This window comes from Aquarana catesbeiana, linkage group LG05 (assembly GCF_042186555.1).
Source record: "Aquarana catesbeiana isolate 2022-GZ linkage group LG05, ASM4218655v1, whole genome shotgun sequence".
Taxonomy (NCBI): Eukaryota; Metazoa; Chordata; class Amphibia; order Anura; family Ranidae; genus Aquarana; species Aquarana catesbeiana.
In genome coordinates, this window is record NC_133328.1 from 97,212,398 (window position 1) to 97,237,287 (window position 24,890).

Sequence of the window (24,890 nt, forward strand, 5' to 3'; positions counted from 1 at the left end):
TGCATTTTTTTAAATAATCACTTGGGGGATAAAATCTATGGTGTCTTTTGAACTATTCTTGGCTTATCTCTTATTAAAAACACTCACTCACTGTACTTGTATTTATGGGAAAGCAGCATTTTCATCCTAGTAAGGAAAAGTATTAAGTCTCCAGTACACCCATCCCTCGCCTCATCTCCATAACAATGGGAGTGGGAGGTGTTCTATAGTCCTAAGAGAGTAACGGTCAGGGCAGATAACATTACTTGAGATAACACAGCAGAGTGCACAGGGCAGGACTGCATTTCTAGAACAACCAACAGCTACTCTTGGCACTTATTGAACAAATATAGAAAAGCACTTTTAATGGTATATTTAACATAACAAAAGAAAGGAAAAAGGAGAAGTTAGTTGTTAGGATATACATAACCTTTGCTGTAGTTTGCTGAACATAACATATACACAGATTTTCCTCCCTCATTCAGATGTGACATTTCCTTTGGCGGATAAGCTTCCAAACAACATATTTTGTTTTTGGGCTTACATACAATAAAGGTGCATATTTATCATGTATAAATCATTAACTGCACGTAAATTGATAACTGTAATTTAAAGCACATGCATTGGGAAGATAAACCTGCAGTGATTGGTAAATGTCACATTTCCTGCTTTATAAATATACCCCTGGTAGTAATATACAGAATTTTCTTTTCCCCTTGAATAATAGTGTATTGAAAAACAAGTTTCAGGAAATATTTTGCAAGTGTTGGAGACAAATAACTTGTTGATTTTACAGGAACAGTTCTTTACATTTATTTTTCTTTTCATTATACTCCATTGAACTCAGGAAAAGGCAATTAATATTCTACATCTCCCTAAATTCAGCTAGACTGGTCTGTGTCCTGATGTTTAAGGACCACTGAAATAAGCCATGTACAGTTCACGGTCATTTAATATGCTAAGCTAGTGATTTATGTCACATTGCAATGTGCTAAGTGTTCTTCACAATTATTTATTTTAGACTGAAGTTATTTATCATACTTTGTCAAACATGTTTGCTTCTTTTAAGTTTTGTAATCATTATATCCTTTGGGGATCCTCACATCTGTTTACGGCAAGGATTTTCAGATTCTTGCATAAGCTGTTTTATGTTAGCGATAATAGTATTATACAGTTTAGAGTTTATTAAGAGTCTAAGAACAACCACAATAATGTGAGAAGCCTATACATTTATATTCAGGAGGGATGTAATAGTAATGATAAACAGCATAGTAATGAAGAAGAAATATTGCACGGATGTATCAGCAGAAGCGGTCGATAACGGAGGAGTTTAGGAACCTTAGTGCAAAGATAACTGAAATGTACTGCATAAAATATATAGGGAAACCAAAGTTGTTTTGTTTATCCCCAGTGAATTAAAGTAGAACTAAAGCCTTTTATTTCTCATAAGTATATTGCCATATATACCGTATTTTTCGCTCCATAAGACGCACCTGACCATAAGACGCACCTAGGTTTTAGAAGAGGAAAACAAGAAAAAAAATATTCTGAACCAAATGGTGTACTAAAATATTTTCCAGTGCCCATGAGATGCAGCCTGACCAGTGCCATAAAGGCAGACTGACCATTGCCATAAATGCAGAGTGACATGCAGAGTGACCATTGCCATAAATGCAGAGTGACATGCAGAGTGACCATTGCCATAAATGCAGAGTGACATGCAGAGTGACCATTGCCGTAAATGCAGACTGACCTGATGTTATCTCATCTGCCTGACAGAAGACAGAGCAGCCTGAGCGGCCAAATGCTCTGTCTTCTGTCTCAGGAACAGTGTCAGGCCCAGCCGGGAGATCGCCTGGCGCCCACAAGGGGTATGGATGTCTGTCCCCCTCTCTCCTGTCTCTCTTCCGGCGGTGACGGCGGGGAACGTTGCTGTTGTTAGCGGGGGAACGGTGCCATTGGCGGCGGGAGCTGTGCCAGCAGCGGCAGGGGGTGGTGCCTGTCGTATATTCGCACCATAAGACGCAAAGACATTTTCCCCCATATTTCTGGGGGAAAAAAGTGCATCTTATGGTGCTAAAAATACAGTAAATGTAGCACAGAACAATATGTGAATAGTTTAAAAAAGGTCCAGAAACACACTGAGATCCTGTCTCAGCTGCTGCTTCCAGGTCCCTTTGCTTGTGGGCAGGGCTTAAAGTTCCCCCAGCGTGGATACCATGGAACTGCACTCGCTAATGCCTAAACTTTAGGCCAGTGGTGTATTTAGGTTTTATGCTGCCCTAGGCATAACTAAACTCATGCACCCCCCTAATTTAAATACAACCCACCCCTTCCTGCCGAGGCCACACCCCTTCCTGTTTAAGACCCACCCTATCATCTGTAAACCACACCCCTTCCTTTTTAGGATCATTTGGCACCTTTCAGGGGGGAGGGAGGAACGGGTATCAATTTTTGACAGGTACCCTTCCCCACTCCTGGGAGACTGCGCTGCCCCCTCTGAAGTTCGGCCCTCTCCTCCTTCCTCCACTGGGCCATTCAGAAAGTGCAACGTGCTTCGCACATGTGCAGTAGGGAACCGGCCAGTTTCCCTTACCATGAATGATAGTGGCAAAACCCGAGCGCCAATCTGAAAATCGGCTGAGGTGTCGACATCGCGGGATCCCTGGACAGGTAAGTGTCCTAATATTAAAAGTCAGCAGCTACAGTTTAGGTGGTGAGTTTTAATGTTTTCAGGGGGGTGGAACTCCTCTTTAATGAGTTTGCATTGATTTCAGCATTGATGGAGCACTTTATTGCAATATCATGATCTGCATATTAATGCACTTTCACTAAATGTGCACAGTTTAATGGGTTTGCATTGATTCTAGCATGCATGGAGCACTTTGCACATGCCAGTGGCGGCTGGTGCTCAAAATTTTTGGGGGGGCGCAAACAAACTAAAAATTTCAGAAAAAAAGACATCAGTTGCAGCCTCACTGTGCCCCATCAAACACAGCCACTGTGCCCATCAATTGTAGCCACTGTGCCCATCAATTGTAGCCACTTTGCCATCAAACACAGCCACTGTCCCCATCAATTGTAGCCACTGTGCCCATCAATTGTAGCCACTGTGCCATCAAACGCAGCCACTTTGCCCATCAATTGCAGCCACTGTGCCCATCAATTGTAGCCACTGTGCCCATCAATTGTAGCCACTGTGCCCATCAATTGTAGCCACTGTGCCCATCAATTGTAGCCACTGTGCCCATCAATTGTAGCCACTGTGCCATCAAACGCAGCCACTGTGCCCATCAATTGCAGCCACTGTGCCCATCAATTGTAGCCACTGTGCCCATCAATTGTAGCCACTGTGCCAAACGCAACCACTGTGCCCATCAATTGTAGCCACTGTACCATCAAACGCAGCCACTGTGCCCATCAGTTGTAGCCACTGCACCCCATTAAATGCAGCCACTGTGCCCCATCAAACGCAGCCACTGTGCCCTTAAACGCAGCCACTGTGCCCTCAAATGCAGCCACTGTGCCCTCCACTGTGCCCATCAAACGCTGCCACAGTGCCCATCAAACACTGCCACTGTGCCCATCAAATGCTGCCACTGTGCCCATAACACTGATATAATTTATTCAATAAATTTTACCTGCTGATATCCTGGGGGTTTCCCTCGTGCTCCTCTCTCTCTCCTCCTTCTGATGTCACAGCCAGACACGCCCTGATGCAGAGGAGAAGGAAAGCAGTGCTGAGGAGGGTAGGTGGAGCATAAGGCTCCACCTCCGCCAGTCACTGGCCGCTTATGGGGGCGTGAGTCACACGCCCCCCCCACACTCTGCTAAGCACGCCCATACACAGTGGCGCTGCTAGAGCAAACCGGCCGCCGTGGGCTGCATGTGTGCAGGGGCGGCCGCGGGAGCCGAGAATCGGGAAGATGGGTGAGGGGCTTTCTCTCATGCGCCACCCCCCTTGCAAAGTGCCGCCCTAGGCCTAGGCCTTATCGGCCTAGGCCAAAAAACAGCCCTCCTTTAGGCAGGAGCTGTGGTCATGTGAAATTAACATGAAGGCAGAACTCCAGACTATGTTGCAAGCAGACTATGTTGCAAGCAGTACACTTGCACATACTTCTTACACTGTTAACACTATGGGCACTTTCACACTGCCAGCCCCGGGCATTGGCAGTAAAGCGCTCTGTTTTTAGCAGCGATTTACCATCGTTTTAGCTGCGCTATTCGGCCGCTAGTGGGGCACTTTTAACCCCTGCTAGCGGCTGAAAAAGGGTTAAAACCGCCCGCAAAACACAGCTGCAGCGGCGCTTTGCCGGCAATATGGCGGTGCTGTGCATTGATTTCAATGGGCAGGGGCGCTTTAGGAGCTGTGTATTCACAGAATGAGGGGGCAAAAATATCAAGTGTGAACCTGTGAAGAAAACGAGAAAAAGATAAAAGGGGGAGAGAAAGAGAGAAAGAGGAGGGAGAGAGAGAGAGCGAGAGAGAGAGAGAGAGAGAGAGAAAGAGAGAAAGGGGGAGAGGGAGAGAGAGAGAGAGGGGGAGAGGGAAAGGGATAGAAAGGGGGAGAGGGAGAGAGATAGGAGGACAGAGGAGAGAGAGAGAGAGAGAGAGAGAGAGAGAGAGAGAGAGAGAGAGAGAGAAAGGGGGGAAGAGAGAGAGAGAGAAGGGGGAGAAGAGAGAGAGAAGGGGGAGAAGAGAGAGAGAATGGGGAGAAGAGAGAGAGAATGGGGGGGGGGAGAAGAGAGAGAAGGGGGGAGATAGGGGGGAGAAGAGAGAGAAGGGGGTGGGGGGAGAGAGAAGGGGGAGGGAGAGAGAGAAGGGGGAGGGAGAGAGAGAAGGGGGAGGGAGAGAGAGAAGGGGGAGGGAGAGAGAGAAAGGGGGAAAAGAGAGAGCTAAAGAGAGAGCGAGAGAGACGTGAGGAGTCTGCAGCAATGCCTACTTAGTCCAGGTGAAGCACAGTGTGGCTGTGTCAGACTTGGCTTGGCTGTGCAGGTGGTTAGTTCAGTGGCATAGTGTGGGTTCTCTTTGCCCGGGGCAAGGCAAGTAATCTGTGCCCTCTAAAGCCTGGTGCACATTATTTATTTTTTTCGTTCATCCTAGCGGGCTGAATGAAAAAAAACTAAAGTGCTCAGGAGGAGCCACTGTACTAAAAATCTGATGTTAGTAGAGCAATATTCCCGCTGAGCTACTGTGTTCTGACAGGGGGACTGTTCCCATGCCAGAACACACCGGTCAGTGCCCTCAGCCATTGGTTCTAAGCGCTAACTGTATTGCCTGTCGGCAGACATTACCCATCATTCCCTATTCGGCCAGCTTCTGTGGGACCGGCTGCTGTACACACACACTGAATGTTGGATGGCTTTTAATGAACCGGTCAGTGCTTCTCAACATTCGGCGAGTGTACAGGACTTTACCGTGGACTTTTAGCACTTTCTTGTGGAAACGTAAGGGTTCCTCCACTCACAGTCTGAGCCTCTGCTTAGCTGCCTGCAGCCTTTTATTATTGGTTGCATTCTGTTTGACTGTGAGAAGATATCTGAGTACTGTAGTCAACCAATAAGAAAAGGCTGCAGGCAGTGAATCTGAGTTTAGGCTGTAAATAAAGAGGACCCCTTTTATACAGCAGAGCAGCTAGTTAATAACAACCCTGATGTAAGGTAGGCAGAATTAAAGAAAAGACACGTGGGGAGGGGTGTCCCTTCTTTACTCATTTTTTTTACCCCCTCATCTGGAGCCATGGGGGGTACAGGGGCTCTGGCTGTGAATGGAAAGGTCTAGAGCCTTAATCCATAGCAGCAGAGCAGCCAGCCACTAACCCCTATGTAATTTATGTAGGCGTTTTTGGCTGGCTGCTCTCCTGTGACGGATTATTAGGGGTTTTCGTTATTCACAGCCTTATGCCGCGTACACACGGTCGGACTTTTCATCTACAAAAGTCCAACGGACGCCGACGGACTAAAGCTGGCTGGTAATCCGATCGTGTGTGGGCTTCTCCGGACTTTCAGCAGACTTTTTCAGCCTCAAATCCGACGGACTTTAGATTTGAAACATGCTTCAAATCTTTACGTCGTAACTACGACGGACCCCGAAATCCGCTCGTCTGTGTGCTAGTCCGACGGACAAAAACCCATGCTAGGGCAGCTATTGGCTACTGGCTATGAACTTCCTTATTTTAGTCCGGTGTACGTCATCACGTACGAATCCGTCGGACTTTTGTGTGGTCGTGTGTAGGCAAGTCCGTTCGTTAGAAAGTCTGCTGCAAGTCCGCCGAAAGTCCGCCGGAAGTCCGCCGGAAGTCTGTCGGACAGGCTGTCGGACTTTTGTAGACGAAAAGTCCGACCGTGTGTACGCGGCATTAGCCTCTGATTGGTTGCCCACAGCCTTCTGCTATTGGTTGAGGCTGAGACAGCTCTTTGACTACAGTAATCAAAGAGCTATCTCAGATTCAACCAATAATAAAAGGTTGTGGGCAGCCAATCAGACTCTAGGCAGCCAATCAGAGACTCCAATTGTGAATAATGAGGAGCCCTTAATAATCACAACTAATGTTAGGTCAGAGTTACTGGTTGGCTGTTCAGCTGTAAGCAAGGAGACCCACCCTACCACCACCAAGCTCCACTCACATTCTCTCTGTCAGGTTCTTCCCTCTCCTGGCCAGGGGAGGAGGGCCAGTCGGTGACATCAGTGGTTCACAAACGCTCTGGACGCTCTCACATACAACGCGCTCTCACATACAACAACATGAGGAATGGGCAGAACAAATATCTGCACCCAGAACAAGAGTACCGGCTGCCTCCCTGCTTGCTTGCTACACCACTGGGCTAGTTCATTCCACATATTGCAATAACTCCGGGACGTTCTCCCGCGCAGCAAAGCTCTGCCCTAGGAATTTATAGAGTGCAGGTGCAGCACTGCAAATCACATCACTCTGCCAGGCACCTGATGTAATAGAGTGGGCAGCACTGGGTGGATCTAAAGAGGAGGCATCGGCAAATGTTGCCAGCGCCACCGCTCTTCTTTGGGGGGGGGGGGGGGGGTCTTAAAGCTCCTGGCCTGTACGCCCACTTGGGACCCTAAAAAATGAGCATGATTTTTTTTCCCCCTACTCCATGTGTGCAGAATGTGATAGGACACAGTGGGCCCCCTGGCCTTGGGTGCCTGTGTGCAATACACACCCTGCACACATGGATGATAAGCAACTGAGCATGTGCCACTCTCCACCAATGCAGCAGTCCCATCACCTTGCTCCCATTGACAATATTCTGTTTGTTGCTGTTGGACACAGAAAACACACTGCTCCATAACTTCAATTTTGTTTTTCCTTCTGTAGTCTTGCTACTTAATTTCTCTCTCTCCCATGACTCCCAGGCTAGTTTCCCAAGTACTCTGTGAGACAAGGTCGAACCCATTGTGTTGGGAACCACTTGCTACTGAAAGGGCCAAGAATAACACCCCTTCACTTCCAAAGTATCTGTCACCCTTGCCATGTCACCTGTTTCCTGGCTGGTTGGCTGCATTTAGCAAGTGACAGAAATACAATAGTCATTAGCAATGGCAATATAGCTTCTTCTGGACAGCACTCTGCTCATTAGACTTTTGTACTGTATCTTCTCTAACTTCAGTCCCTCTGTTCTTTTGATATCCCATACATTATACCCCTTTAGAGACTTCAGACCAGGCAATTCAGATGAACAGATAAAGATCTTTCACTAAGGTAGTTGCAAGTAACAGTTCCCAAAAACATCTTCCACATACTTTCCTATACAAAGCTCTCTAGTGCCTCATGAAGTGTCCATACCTTAGACAGATGGCTATATCCATAAAGAGTCCTTCTCAAAGCAAGAGTCCAAAATAGGCAGTAATCCACAAGAGGTAGCAAGCAATCCCTTAAGTCTAGGATCTGGTAATAATCCACAAGAGGCAGTAAGTCCATGACTGGCAAATATAAGTCCACAGATATCTACGGTATCCAGTCTCCACTGGGAGCCCAGAATAGGCTTCACCCACCTCCGCAAATGGGGTGGTCCACTCCAACAGAGTAACAGCTACATTTTGGCAGTCTTTCTCTTGACCAACCTCTAGGGCACTTATTGAGCCCTTATTTATATGTTATGACTTCCAGGGGGAGGTAACTTTCCTGAAAAGGGAGGGATATCCTGGCCAGCAGCGTTAACCCTTCCTTCTCAGACACCACCAGATCAGCAGGTCAACCTGAGGACACAGTACAACATTTATTCATTGTAACAATTTGCAACATGGTCGACCTAGTTAACCTTAGGGCATGAACACAACGAAAGAAAACTGTTAACCCTTCAGAACCCCCCTGGAAGCACCTGCTTACATGTTCTACTTCCCAGCACTTTTTTTTGGCCCAGTGTCTTCACAAGTCACTTAATCCCTCTCTGCATATTTAACATATTTTTTTTTTGACAGCTTTGTGGTTACATGGCTGTCAAATTAGGAAAAGTGGCTGTGTTCGTGCAGCTGCTGGTTCCCAACTGATATGAATGGGACTGCCTGCACATGGATGCACAGAGAACCTGTGATTCATCCTCTCTATGTGTCCTGTTTACCATTATCATTGAGAGTGATAAGTAATAGGCAATCCCAAATGTTGGGCTATCCCTAGAACAGAGAAATCTTTCAAAGAGGACACTAGTTCTGGTGACCCTGGTGACAACCAAGACTTCCCTCCTTTTGGACAGATTTTCCCTCACTTCCTGTTATGGCTATGGGACAGAAAGTGAATAGAAATCTCCCCAATGGGACGTAGATGGCAAAAAAGAAACAGACAAGTAACGTAACCCTTTCTTACTCTATCCAACATGAAAAAAGGTTTTTCCCCTAATTCTCTCTTAATTCAATCATAACACACAGTGTGAGCTTTATGCATTAATACTGATTTACCTAAAGTAGAACTTCACCTAAGTACTGGTTTTCCTTCTCCCCCCTCCTCTGCCACATTTGGACACTTTTTTTTTGGGAGGGGGTTAGCCGATACCTGGTTTTTATAGGTACCCACTCCCACTTCTGTCTTCACATCACAGGTCCCAGAAGGCTGCTGGAACATTCACAAAGTGCAGTGCGCCTCGCTCCTGTGCAGAGCATAGCCAGCTGTGAAGCCGCAAAGAGTCACGGCCGACTTCCCACACTAAAGATGCCAGTGCTGGGGTCCCGAAGGCCAGTGAAGAACCGGCTTGGGTGAGGATGGCGCTGGGTCCTTGGACAGGTAAGTGTACTTTTAGTAACATTCAGCTACAGTATTTGTAGCTGCTGACTTAAGTTTTTTGTTCATAGGGTGAAGATCCCATTTAACCACATGACGACCACCTCACGCCGATGTACGTCGGCAAGGTGGCACGGACAGGCAAAATCACGTACATATACGTGATTTGCCTTCCGCGGGTGGGGGGTCCGATCGGACCCCCTCCCGGTGCCCGAGGCGGTCGTCTTTTGTCCCACGGCGATCGGAGGTGAGGGGGAGGCCATCCGTTCGCGGCCCCCCCCTCGCGATCGCCGCCGGCCAATCGAATCATTCCTTTGCTGCTGTATGCTAAACAGCAGCAAAGGAAATGATGTCATCTCTCCTCGGCTCGGTAATTTCCGTTCCGGCCCGAGGAGAGAAGACAGGTATGTGAGTGCACAACACTACACACACACAGTAGAACATGCCAGGCACACAAAACACCCCGATCCCCCCCCCCGATCGCCCCCCGATCCCCCCCCAATCACCCCCCCCCCTGTCACAAACTGACACCAGCAGTTGTTTTTTTTTTTTTTTCTGATTACTGCATTGGTGTGAGTTTGTGACAGTTACAGTGTTGGGACAGTTAGTATTAGCCCCCTGTAGGTCTAGGATACCCCCCTAACCCCCCTAATAAAGTTTTAACCCCTTGATCACCCCCTGTCACCAGTGTCGCTAAGCGATCATTTTTCTGATCGCTGTATTAGTATCGCTGGTGACGCTAGTTAGGGACCTAAATATTTAGGTTCGCCGTCAGCGTTTTATAGCGACAGGGACCCCCATATACTACCTAATAAATGTTTTAACCCCTTGATGGCCCCCTAGTTAACCCTTTCACCACTGATCACCGTATAACTGTTACGGGTGACGCTGGTTAGTTTGTTTATTTTTTATAGTGTCAGGGCACCCGCCGTTTATTACCGAATAAAGGTTTAGCCCCCTGATCGCCCGGCGGTGATATGCGTCGCCCCAGGCAGCGTCAGATTAGCGCCAGTACCGCTAACACCCACGCACGCAGCATACGCCTCCCTTAGTGGTATAGTATCTGATCGGATCAATATCTGATCCGATCAGATCTGTACTAGCGTCCCCAGCAGTTTAGGGTTCCCAAAAACGCAGTGTTAGCGGGATCAGCCCAGATACCTGCTAGCACCTGCGTTTTGCCCCTCCGCCCAGCCCACCCAAGTGCAGTATCGATCGATCACTGTCACTTACAAGGCACTAAACGCATAACTGCAGCGTTCGCAGAGTCAGGCCTGATCCCTGCGATCGCTAACAGTTTTTTTGGTAGCATTTTGGTGAACTGGAAAGCACCAGCCCCAGGCAGCGTCAGGTTAGCGCCAGTAGCGCTAACACCCACGCACGCACCGTACAGCTCCCTTAGTGGTATAGTATCTGAACGGATCAATATCTGGTCCGATCAGATCTATACTAGCGTCCCCAGCAGTTTAGGGTTCCCAAAAACGCAGTGTTATCGGGATCAGCCCAGATACCTGCTAGCACCTGCGTTTTGCCCCTCCGCCCGGCCCAGCCCAGCCCACCCAAGTGCAGTATCGATCGATCACTGACACTTACAAAACACTAAATGCATAACTGCAGCGTTCGCAGAGTCAGGCCTGATCCCTGCGATCGCTAGTAGTTTTTTTGGTAGTATTTTGGTGAACTGGCAAGCACCAGCCCCAAGCAGCGTCAGATTAGCGCGAGTACCGCTAACACCCACGCACGCAGCATACGCCTCCCTTAGTGGTATAGTATCTGAACGGATCAATATCTGATCCGATCAGATCTATACTGGCGTCCCCAGCAGTTTAGGGTTCCCAAAAACGCAGTGTTAGCGGGATCAGCCCAGATACCTGCTAGCACCTGCATTTTGCCCCTCCGCCCGGCCCAGCCCACCCAAGTGCAGTATCGATCGATCACTGTCACTTAGAAAACACTTAACGCATAACTGCAGCGTTCGCAGAGTCAGGCCTGATCCCTGCGATCGCTAACAGTTTTTTTGGTAGCTTTTTATTGAACTGGCAAGCGCCAGCGGCCTAGTACACCCCTGTCGTAGTCAAACCAGCACTGCAGTAACACTTGGTGACGTGGCGAGTCCCATAAGTGCAGTTCAAGCTGGTGAGGTGGCAAGCACAAGTAGTGTCGCGCTGCCACCAAGAAGACAAACACAGGCCCGTCGTGCCCATAGTGCCCTTCCTGCTGCATTCGCCAATCCTAATTGGGAACCCACCGCTTCTGCAGCGCCCGTACTTCCCCCATTCACATCCCCAACCAAATGCAGTCGGCTGCATGAGAGGCATTTTCTTTATGTCCTCCCGAGTACCCCTACCCAACGAACCCCCCCAAAAAAGATGTTGTGTCTGCAGCAAGCGCGGATATAGGCGTAACACCTGCTATTATTGTCCCTCCTGTCCTGACAATCCTGGTCTTTGCATTGGTGAATGTTTTGAACGCTACCATTCATTAGTTGAGTATTAGCGTAGGGTACAGCATTGCACAGACTAGGCACACTTTCACAGGGTCTCCCAAGATGCCATCGCATTTTGAGAGACCCGAACCTGGAACCGGTTACCGTTATAAAAGTTAGTTACAAAAAAAGTGTAAAAAAAAAAATATATATATAAAATAAAAAAAAAATAGTTGTCGTTTCATTGTTCTCTCTCTCTCTATTCTCTCTCTCTATTGTTCTGCTCTTTTTTACTGTATTCTATTCTGCAATGTTTTATTGTTATTATGTTTTATCATGTTTGCTTTTCAGGTATGCAATTTTTTATACTTTACCGTTTACTGTGCTTTATTGTTAACCATTTTTTTGTCTTCAGGTACGCCATTCACGACTTTGAATGGTTATACCAGAATGATGCCTGCAGGTTTAGGTATCATCTTGGTATCATTCTTTTCAGCCAGCGATCGGCTTTCATGTAAAAGCAATCCTAGCGGCTAATTAGCCTCTAGACTGCTTTTACAAGCCGTGGGAGGGAATGCCCCCCCCCACCGTCTTCCGTGTTTTTCTCTGGCTCTCCTGTCTCGACAGGGAACCTGAGAATGCAGCCGGTGATTCAGCCAGCTGACCATAGAGCTGATCAGAGACCAGAGTGGCTCCAAACATCTCTATGGCCTAAGAAACCGGAAGCTACGAGCATTTTATGACTTAGATTTCGCCGGATGTAAATAGCGCCATTGGGAAATTGGGGAAGCATTTTATCACACCGATCTTGGTGTCGTCAGATTTGAGGGCAGAGGAGAGATCTAGGGTCTAATAGACCCCAATTTTTTCAAAAAAGAGTACCTGTCACTACCTATTGCTATCATAGGGGATATTTACATTCCCCGAGATAACAATAAAAATGATTAAAAAAAAAAAAATGAAAGGAACAGTTTAAAAATAAGATAAAAAAGCAAAAAAATAATAAAGAAAAAAAAAAAAAAAAAAAAAAAAAAAGCACCCCTGTCGCCCCCTGCTCTCGCGCTAAGGCGAACGCAAGCGGCGGTCTGTCGTCAAACGTAAACAGCAATTGCACCATGCATGTGAGGTATCGCCGCGAAGGTCAGATCGAGGGCAGTAATTTTTGCAGTAGACCTCCTCTGTAAATCTAAAGTGGTAACCTGTAAAGGCTTTTAAAGGCTTTTAAAAATGTATTTATTTTGTTGCCACTGCACGTTTGTGCGCAATTTTAAAGCATGTCATGTTTGGTATCCATGTACTCGGCCTAAGATCATCTTTTTTATTTCATCAAACATTTGGGCAATATAGTGTGTTTTAGTGCATTAAAATTTAAAAAAGTGTGTTTTTTCCCCCAAAAATGCGTTTGAAAAATCGCTGCGCAAATACTGTGTGAAAAAAAAAATGAAACACCCACCATTTTAATCTGTAGGGCATTTGCTTTAAAAAAATATATAATGTTTGGGGGTTCAAAGTAATTTTTTTGCAAAAAAAAATAACTTTTTCATGTAAACAATGAGTGTCAGAAAGGGCTTTGTCTTCAAGTGGTTAGAAGAGTGAGTGATGTGTGACATAAGCTTCTAAATGTTGTGCATAAAATGCCAGGACAGTTCAAAACCCCCCCAAATGACCCCATTTTGGAAAGTAGACACCCCAAGCTATTTGCTGAGAGTCATGTCGAGTCCATGGAATATTTTATATTGCGACACAAGTTGCGGGAAAGAGACACATTTTTTTTTTTTTTTTGCACAAAGTTGTCACTAAATGATATATTGCTCAAATATGCCATGGGAATATGTGAAATTACACCCCAAAATACATTCTGCTGCTTCTCCTGAGTACGGGGATACCACATGTGTGAGACTTTTTGGGAGCCTAGCCGCGTACGGGACCCCGAAAACCAAGCACCGCCTTCAGGCTTTCTAAGGGCGTGAATTTTTGATTTCACTCTTCACTGCCTATCACAGTTTCGGAGGCCATGGAAAGCCCAGGTGGCACAAAACCCCCCCAAATGACCCCATTTTGGAAAGTAGACACCCAAAGCTATTTGCTGAGAGGTATAGTGAGTATTTTGCAGACCTCACTTTTTGTCACAAAGTTTTGAAAATTGAAAAAAAAAAAAAAAAAAATGTTTTTTCTTTTCTTTCTTCATTTTCAAAAACAAATGAGAGCTGCAAAATACTCACCATGCCTCTCAGCAAATAGCTTGGGGTGTCTACTTTCCAAAATGGGGTCATTTGGGGGGGTTTTGTGCCACCTGGGCATTCCATGGCCTCCGAAACTGTGATAGGCAGTGAAGAGTGAAATCAAAAATTTTCACCCTTAGAAATCCTGAAGGCGGTGATTGGATTTCGGGGCCCCGTACGCGGCTAGGCTCCCAAAAAGTCCCACACATGTGGTATCCCCATACTCAGGAGAAGCAGCTAAATGTATTTTGGGGTGCAATTCCACATATGCCCATGGCCTGTGTGAGCAATATATCATTTAGTGACAACTTTGTGCAAAAAAAAACAAAAAAGGGTCACTTTCCCGCAACTTGTGTCAAAATATAAAATATTCCATGGACTCAATATGCCTCTCAGCAAATAGCTTGGGGTGTCTACTTTCCAAAATGGGGTCATTTGGGGGGGTTTTGTGCCACCTGGGCATTCCATGGCCTCCGAAACTGTGATAGGCAGTGAAGAGTGAAATCAAAAATTTACACCCTTAGAAATCCTGAAGGCAGTGATTGGTTTTCGGGGCCCCGTACGCGGCTAAGCTCCCAAAAAGTCCCACACATGTGGTATCCCCATACTCAGGAGAAGCAGCTGAATGTATTTTGGGGTGCAATTCCACATAGGCCCATGGCCTGTGTGAGCAATATATCATTTAGTGACAACTTTTTGTAAATATTTTTTTTTTTTTTTTTGGTCATTATTCAATCACTTGGGACAAAAAAAATAAATATTCAATGGGTTCAACATGCCTCTCAGCAATTTCCTTGGGGTGTCTACTTTCCAAAATGGGGTCATTTGGGGGGGTTTTGTACTGCCCTGCCATTTTAGCACCTCAAGAAATGACATAGGCAGTCATAAACTAAAATCTGTGTAAATTACAGAAAATGTACCCTAGTTTGTAGACGCTATAACTTTTGCGCAAACCAATAAATATACGCTTATTGACATTTTTTTTACCAAAGACATGTGGCCGAATACATTTTGGCCTAAATGTATGACTAAAATTTAGTTTATTGGATTTTTTTTATAACAAAAAGTAGAAAATATCATTTTTTTTCAAAATTTTCGGTCTTTTTCCGTTTATAGCGCAAAAAATAAAAACTGCAGAGGTGATCAAATACCATCAAAAGAAAGCTCTATTTGTGGGAAGAAAAGGACGCAAATTTCGTTTGGGTACAGCATTGCATGACCGCGCAATTAGCAGTTAAAGCGACGCAGTGCCAAATTGGAAAAAGACCTCTGGTCCTTAGGCAGCATAATGGTCCGGGGCTCAAGTGGTTAACATGTTCACTTTCAAAGAGAATTTCCACTTAGTGAATGAGGTGAAATAATGTGAAAATTCACATTGAAAAGAATATCTAATCATGTACAGGAAAAACTGATTTTTGCTTGCACATGATTGGATGACTAAAGTCTGCACAACTTCTCTTTACAAAGATAAAATTCCCAACTGATGATGTTTACAATGGATGCACTAGAACAAAATTATAAAGCAATGTAACTCAAAAACAATACTGTATTCTATATAAATATATAAAAGTCCAGTAACATTTATACAGTATAAGAAGCACAGTTATCCAGGCAGCTTGGCTCAGACGTTCATTGATGAGTCAGGAGGATCCATGCCAGATGGCTCATGCTTTGACCCCTTGCATTTCTAATGTACATTTTTTCCAGTGGCTTGGCTCAGGTCTCTATGAATAAAGCCAGATCCCTCTCATTCTTTTCTGCAAAGCAACCCTCATATTTCCTGGTGTGTCAGGGCATTTATGAAAACAGAAAGAATTCGACTTCGCAATGTCTTACATTTTTTAACAAAATCATATTACATCTAAAATAGGAATATGCTGTAAGCATAGATATAATACTGAAATAAAAATCTGTATTATGTGAAAACTCACTTACACATTTGTAGGCTACAATATGAAAATGAAGGGGAAGTCCTCTCTTGTTCATGAAACTCTTGTGCATTCTCCATGCATCAAGCCAATGCATAACTAGCTGCTATCATTATAGTAGTACTATTACATTATAACACTAATCATCATTATTAATTGGCGTGGTATTGATTTATAACTTTTTTTATAACACATTTTTAAAAATCATTTTTTAAGTGATATTAAAAACAAATCTAGTCTGAAAGATGAAAGCATCCGCCAGCTCAACAACACTATTAAAGTGGTTTTAAAGGCAGAAACTTAATTTAAGCTCTCTTTCTCCTCACTGCACAGAGAGGCAGCAGCGGGAGCCTGGACCATTGCACAGAGCAGGTAAGTATAACATGGTTGCTATTTAAAAAAAATGATTAGGTTTACATTCACTTCAACCAGGACAGACCATGTACCATTGGGAGTTACAACAGGTTTGGCATAACAACCCATTTGCCATTTGTCATACAGTTTACTATGGCCACTATATCGATGACATGGCCCCTTGTCCGCTGTCTCAACCTTTGTCCAATTCTGCAATCAGAATACTCTTGGTCTCTCCTTCACAATATGTACTGTATGTGACAGTTCTTTGGTATTTTAGGATCTTGAATTGAGTCATTGTGGATCAGGGATCGGGGGAGTCTGTCATGGTTATGCAATAGAGTTTGTCGATCAGCATACCTGTCTCCATGTGTTCATCTCTAGAGACCAGCTGACCCTCACCTGACTGCTTTTGTAACCTCTCCTCTAAGCATGGCCCCACCCCAGGCCCTATCAGGGAACCCTATATTAACCTGTGCACTGCAAGCCAGCAGTGCTGATCAACCATTGTGTGTTAGCCTCTGTGTGTACTTGCTGTGTTTCCTACATCTGATTCCTGTTACCGACTTTGGCCTGTTCTTAACTATTCCTGTCTGCTCGTGACCCTGACCTTTGGCGTGTTCCTGACCATCCCTGTTTGCCTGTGACCCTGAACCTTGGCGTGTACTCTGTTGTCCTTGTCTGCTTGTGGCCCCGACCTTGGCTTGTCCCTTACTTTCCTTGTTGTTCCAGCCTGCTGCCTCCTTCCTCTTGTCCTGTAGTCTACCGTGAGCGTGAGCTGTGAGACCCTGGGGGCCGTGACCTGGAGCCAGACTGCAGCGCAGTCCATCCTTACCATTAAAGGCTCTGGTGAATACCTGCTGGCTCTTATACTCCGCGCCCTGGGGAATCTATGCTCTAGCATCTAGTGGGATCTGTGTCAGTGATCCAGTAGACCTGCTTCCTGGACCTCCCAGGGTTCAGTCCGCAGCAGTCAGCCGTAGGGTCCACTACCTTGCGGTGCACTCCTGATCCCAACGGTGTGCATCTGTCACCCAGCCTCTAGGTGACCTGACAGTTTGATCAGCCATGGACCCGGCTGATGTGCTGCTACCCGCAGATGATCCATTGCAGGGCTTAGTTTACAGACTTGAGACCCAGGAATCGCATCAGACCCAAGTGATGCGATTCCTTCAGGATTTGGCATCCCGTTTTGAACAGGTTCAGGCCTCATTAGGACCCCCGGTTCAAAAACCTCAACCACTATCTGCTGCTGCACCTATCGCATCAGTCGCAGCCACACATTCATTACAACTGCCAGCTCCGGCCCGTTTTTCTCTGGGGACTCCAAGGCTTGCAGGGGGTTCCTTAGCCAGTGCACGATTCATTTTGAACTTCAGCCCCAAAACTTCTTGTCCGATCGGGCGAAAGTAGCCTATATTATATCCCTTCTGTCCCGCGAGGCGCTAGCTTGGGCTGCCCCTCTGTGGGAACTGAATGATCCAGTGGTTTCTACCCTGTCTGATTTCTTGAAACTTTTTCGGAATATCTTCGAGGAACCGGGTCGTGTCTCCTCAGCGGCTATCGCTCTTTTACGTCTCCGTCAAGAGTCCGCTTCTGTGGGACAGTATGCTCTTCGGTTCCGTATCCTCACAGCTGAATTGAGTTGGAATAATGAGGCCCTAGTTGCAACCTTTTTACATGGCCTCTCTGATAGAGTGAAGGATGAATTAGCAGGAAGATCCCTTCCTGCTGATCTGGACGGTGTCATCACCTTGTGTAACCAGATCGATATTCGCTTTCAGGAGAGGGCCCTGGGAAAAAGACGCCAGCACTCCCCGTTCCTTAGGCAGCTTGAGCTCCCAGTCCCTTCTCTTCGATCCGAGGAGCACCACCTGCCTGCTGAGGAACCTATGCAGCTGGGCTGGACCAAGTTGTCTCCTAAAGAACGCGCTAGGCGCAGAACTCTGGGCCTTTTCTCTTTACTGTGGGGCCAAAGGTCATTTTCGTGACACTTGTTCTCTTCGTCCGGAAGAACGATTGGGGCTAATACATCTGGAAGGTGGAGTATTAGACCCTGAAGTATCACCTTCACCTTCTTGTCTTCTTCTTTCTGTGTTCCTTCATGTCGGCCCTTCCTCTCATTCGGTCTCGGCACATCTGGATTCTGGAGCCGCTGACAATTTCATGGACTGGGAACTGCGTCTTCCATGAGACTTACCCTTTTGCCCCTTACAACGCCATTGGTGGTCTTGGCGATTGATGGCACTGTTCTCCCAGGGGGCCCTATCCGCTTCCAGACCCTCCCTGTTAAGATGTCGGTAGGGACACTCCACCAGGAGTGGATATCCTTTCTTGTCTTACCTAAGGCTTTGTCTCCCATCATATTAGGTCTTCCTTGGTTACGGCTCCATTCTCCACATATTGACTGGACTGCTGGACAAATCTTGACTTGGGGTTCCTCCTGTTCCTCCTCCTGCCTACTCAAGGTTACCCCAAAAGAGAATCCTCCTGTTGCCACCATCCCAGTATCTTCTGCTCTTCCCGCTGCGTATAGCGATTTCTGGAATGTCTCCTGCAATAGTCGGGCTGAGACACTCTCTGGGTCGTGTGGCACTCTGGATGAGGAGCCTACCTGTGAACCTGAGCCAATCAGTCACTCCAGTTTGCATGGCCATTTCCCTTTGCCTGTCCCTGGACCCCCTTGGACACACACCCAGGCTGACTCGTCCACCAGTTCCACAGTCGCTACGCCCTGCGATGCAATTCTGGTGGTCGCTGCACCTGGCAATGCTGTTCAGTCGGCCTCTGCACCAGTCCAGCCTATGCCCAGTGAGCTTCCTGCTTCTTGTTCAGGACCTTCTGTAACCTGGCCTCACCCTACTGCTACTACGTCCGTTCAAACCTGTTTAAGAGGCTCAATCCATCCTTTGGATAGCCTGCCTCATTCGGCCAGGTGGGGTTTTCAATCTTTTGTTCAGGGCTCTCTGCATTCTGTTTTTGTTCCGGCTATCCAGCTTAACTCTTGTGACACGTCCCCTTTTAACCAACCTGACCTCAGGGATCCACTGACCTCTACCCAGTCTGATGGTCCTGTGTTGGATGTCCAGCACATCTTTAAGGGTCTGGGGGACCCTGCTCAAACTTCTGATGGTCTTCTCGTGCCCTTACCCATTTCTAAAAAGCCTTTAGTCCTCAATAAGTCCTTTCGTCCTCTCCTTACCTCGGTTCCGGCCTCTGAGGATAATCTAAAGTACGAGGTTAGTCAAGTTTTGGATTCCCGGCTCCGTAAAGGCATACTTCAGTACCTCGTACATTGGAAAGGGTTTTGTCCTGAGGAGAGGTCTTGGATCACTGCATCTGAGGTCTTTGCTCCTCGTCTATTGAGGAGGTTCCATCTGGAGTTTCCCTTTAAGCCTGGGCACAGGCGGGGGAGGGGGAGGTCTTAAGAGGGGGGGTACTGTCATGGTTATACAATAGAGTTTGTCGATCAGCATACCTGTCTCCATGTGTTCATCTCTAGAGACCAGCTGACCCTCACCTGACTGCTTTTGTAACCTCTCCTCTAAGCATGGCCCCACCCCAGGCCCTATCAGGGAACCCTATATTAACCTGTGCACTGCAAGCCAGCAGTGCTGATCAACCTTTGTGTGTTAGCCTCTGTGTGTACTTGCTGTCTTTCCTACATCTGATTCCTGTTACCGACTTTGGCTTGTTCTTAACTATTCCTGTCTGCTCGTGACCCTGACCTTTGGCGTGTTCCTGACCATCCCTGTTTGCCTGTGACCCTGAACCTTGGCGTGTACTCTGTTGTCCTTGTCTGCTTGTGGCCCGGACCTTGGCTTGTCCCTTACTTTCCTTGTTGTTCCAGCCTGCTGCCTCCTTCCTCTTCTCCTGTAGTCTACCGTGAGCATGAGCTGTGAGACCCTGGGGGCCGTGACCTGGAGCCAGACTGCAGCGCAGTCCATCCTTACCATTAAAGGCTCTGGTGAACACCTGCTGGCTCTTAGACTCCGCGCCCTGGGGAATCTATGCTCTAGCTCCCAGTGGGATCTGTGTCAGTCATCCAGTAGACCTGCTTCCTGGACCTCCCAGGGTTCAGTCCGCAGCAGTCAGCCGTAGGGTTCACTACCTTGCGGTGCACTCCTGATCCCAACGGTGTGCATCTGTCACCCAGCCTCTAGGTGACCTGACAGAGTCATTGTGGATCAGGGGAATGGATCAGAATGTCAGGTTCCTCACCCAATTCCATACACAATTTAATCCTATGGAGAGGATTAGACATTTGCAATTCGTCTCGTTTCTAATCTGTTTTTTAACAAATTTAGACAAATTCGTTAATTCAGAAATATCCGAATTAACGAAAATCCGTTTAACGATTTTTTCCGAAAATTTGAAATTTGAAAATTTGAAAATTTTCCGCTAAAAAAATGCATTAAAACTACAGCAGGTAATTCGTATTTACATTATACCAACTGTTACCACCCAAGATGGATCCAAAATATACCAAAGAGTCAGTTCTGCAGACTTCACCATATCTGTACATGGAAAGAGGACTATGTACAACAAAGTTCCATCTTGAAAAATGGATTCTCTGATAAGGGATACTCAGAAGCCCTAGTTGAGGGAGCATATTCTTAGTATCTAACTGCTGATTTCAAGGAGGGTGATGACAGGGGAATGGATCAGACTGATCAGGTTCCTCACCTAATTCCATACACAATTTAATCCTATGGAGAGGATTGGACATGTGCAATTCATTTCGTTCCAAATTTGGTTTTTAACAAATTTCGACAAATTCGTCAATTCGGAAATATCCAAATTAACGAAAACCCGTTTAACGAATTTTTCCGAATATTCGTAAACTCGAATAGTCGAAAACTCATAAATTCGAAAATCCGAAAACCCACAAATTCGAAAATCTGAAATAATAACTAACTAATAGTAACGTAAAGGGTAACTCCCCTTTCGTGGGGGAAAAAATAGCAAATAAAGAAAAAATAATATAGCACATGTAATTGCAACACAAATCATATTGTAATCGAATGGTATTAAAAAATACCTTTTCTTTTCAATCTGTAGCCACTGTAATCTTCTGGGAATGCATTGCATTATGGCTACATGGAGTTGTTCTGTACACAGAGTGTGTACTGACCACTCCCCAGAAACATCATTTCCTGCTTGTGTGATTGGCTCACCAATTTCCCCAGAATTCTGCCTAAGATACAAGTCAGATTTCAGGCATCCCCTGATACTTTCAATAGGCGCATGTCTAAAGGGATGCAGGCCCAGCAGTTTTCCTCATCAGTGCCCTGCAGTTGCACACCTGACAGTTAATTATGAAACCACTCCCATACAGAGGCACAGACAAACACATATGTATTACTTCAGAATAACAAAAGGTAAGAATCTGCAGCAAATGTTGTTATAATCCTTGCAATGTACACAGATCACCCAGAGGGGAATGTTTTTTTCTCAACAAAAGTGGAGTTACACTTTAAATATTATTAACTATTGAATTATAGGTATTGGAAATTCTTTTCAAATTTGTCTGTTAGTGAATGTAACGAATACAAAATTTATCGGAAGTTACGAATGATCTGAAATAACTAATGCCGTATCTAAACGAATGGAACGTAACAAATGAATAATAATAAATAACGATAATAATAAAAACATTTTATTATTATTATTTAATTATAATAATTTGTTCCATTCCATTTGTTTAGATGAGGCATTCGTTATTTTGGATAATTCGTAACTTCTGATAAATTCGTATTCGTTACGTTCACTAACAGCCAAATTTGAAAGGAATTTCCAATACCTATAATTTAATAGTTAGTTAATATTAGTTAATTAGTTATTCTTTCAAATTTTTGGATTTTCTTTCTTATTTTCGGATTTTCTAATTTACGAATTTACAAATTTTCAAATTTACGAATTTTCGAATTTACGAATTTATGAATTTACAAATTGCGATCATAATGAATGACACGGAAGCAAAAAAAAAAAAACGAATGAAATGAAAACAAACAGATTTTTCAGCAGTGCACATGTCTAAAGAGGATGATCTCTTGATACTGGTCCATTCTGATACAGGACCTTCACCTCAAATCCACCATTCTGAACAGACCCAAGTTTTCTTACAAAAAAACTGCCAATATATAGGGTACCATCGTGCCCAGCATGCATCCTGGCAATATGTGCAGCAGCCTAATTGGTATGTAATTGGTATTTAGCAATGTAGGAAGCTCAAGTGTCTTACAAGCAAACACATGTTACATGGTCAGAAAGTGTGTCAAGCCCTGTAAGCACCTCCAGCGGCCGTGATTTTCTATCATCAGTGGGACCAGGACACTATGCAGATTTTGCATCTGCGATTTGGACAGGAATCACACCGCATTCCTGTTCAAATCGCATGCGATTCTTTGCAGTGTGATTTGCACCCATTTATTTTGTATTGATGCAAATAACACCACAAAGTATCGGTACTCTGTATTCAGTATCGGTGAGTACTTGACCGAAAGTATCGGCACTCTTACTCACAGGTAAAAAAAACGGTATTGGTGCAACCTTAGTTTTAAGCACTTTCAACAGCTGACTTATTCATTTACTGAATATGCAGCTTCTGTATCTTTTAATCCTTGCCTATGTTCAAGTTTACACTGATGCCATGACCCTTGCCTCAGGTTCTGTTTCAGGGTTTCGCCTTTCTCTTGCAGCATCCTATGGAGCCACCCTTGCTTGCCAGAGACTAGAGTTGTGTCTTCCTACACTGTGTGCATTAATAAAAATAAATAACCCTGTAACCTAGAACAGTGGTCCCCAACCTCCCCCGCACCAAGGACTGGCCTCAGCGACCAACTCTCCCATGGATTGGGGGAGGGTGGTGTTTGGTGGGAGAGGTTGGGCTGGGGTGGTATGTGAGCTGCCTGACACCTCTGGAGGGGGGCTGGGGGTTTAGAGGTCTGGGGTGGTGAGTGTGCCTGCCACCTCCTGGTGGTGTGCAGCTTGTCACCTCTTTTGTGTGTGCACCTCCCCTGTTACCTGGGGAGGGGTGTTGCTGCAATCTGTCATCTCTGGAGGGAGGGGGGCATATGCAGCCTGTCACCTCTGGACTGGCACAGCTATTTCTCCCCCTTGCTCTCCATAGGTAAGGTGACCACAGAGCAGGAAGGGAGTAGTGGTGCTGGGGGAAAGGGAGCAAGCACCCTCTGGTGGTGGGAGGGTGGCAGTGCATGTTATGCTTGCTCAATTGCCTGCTGCCCACCCACTGCTGCAACTCCAGGCCTGAAGCCAACCCACTTCACAGTACTCACATATTCTCAGCCAAAACCTGTTTTGTGGAATAACAAATGTCCACACAAAATGCCATTTTATAGACTTATTGCAGAACAACTGGCATAATACACTTGTAGACCGGCATATGTTTCCTTCTTCACAGTGCAAAGAACTACAGTTCCATCACATATGTCTTATTAAATGGAAGCCACCTTCTCAAGTATTCTATATGAGTTCCTCAGTCATGAATCTATCCAGCCATGGTAGCCTGGAGTACTATTGCTGAGCCCAGGCCTCCACACTCCAGTCTACAAACCTGTCAAATGTAGGTCAGAGGTACTTTGTAGCTGATATCCTTCCACCTTCTCCCTTGTAATTCCCCCTAACACGGGTCCTCATCTTAAGCCTCTGGTCAGTCCAGCCCATAGGCACCCTTTAACAAGCTGCCCAAACTTTACTCTCCTTTCAGTAGTTGCCTAGCTGCACAGAAGACTACTCTGTCCAGTTTCCTAGAAGCCCAAGTACCTACAATCCAACTTCACCAGATCCGTCTGGTCTGATGGAACAACAATTGTATATATCTCTACACTCTACCCAACCTTAACAGACATTCACTGAATAATCTTTCTTGGGGAAGGAACCAACTAACCAGGTTGGATTTTCCTAGCTATATTACTATTGTAACACCCAAAGGTTTGCCACTACTAGGGTGGTCTGCTGCATACAAGATCTTTTGGTGATTAAATTTGTGTCTGCATGTCTGGCCAAAGGTTTGCAGATACATTTGGTTATAGCACCTAAGCAATGCCCACAAGTACAATATTTCTAGACCAGATTTAGTATTTTTGCACCTAATTTGCACAAGTTAGTACATGTATGAATGAATGATCAACATTAAAGGTCAACACATATCCAAAGTCATGATATGTTTAATAAAAAAGGTTTCTAATGTATGAGCTTGATCTTGTAAGAGGGCCAGCAAGGTTGGATGGGCTGTGACACTTTTCTTTCCCGCAGAAGGAAATCTTATGCCCCGTACACACAATCGGATTTTCCAACAACAAAACCGTGGATTTTTTTCCAAAGGATGTTCGCTCAAACTTGTCTTGCATACACACGGTCACACAAATGTTGGCCAAAAATTCAGAATGTGAGAACGCGGTGACATACAACACATGCGTCGAGGCGAGAAAAAGGAAGTTCAATAGCCAGTGCGGCTCCTTCTGCTTGATTCAGAGCATGAATGTACTTTTGTGCGACGGACTTGTGTACACACGATCGGACTTTGCGACAACAAGTTTTGTTGTCGGAAAATTTGAGAACCTGCTCTCAAACATTTGTGTGCGGAAATACCGACAGCAAATGTTCGATGGAGCATACACACGGTTGGACTTTAAGACAACATGCTCACATCGAACATTTCCCTTTGGAAAATCCGATCATGTGTACGCGGCTTTAGTCTCTGATTATATTGTTGCTGTGATTAAGGATGA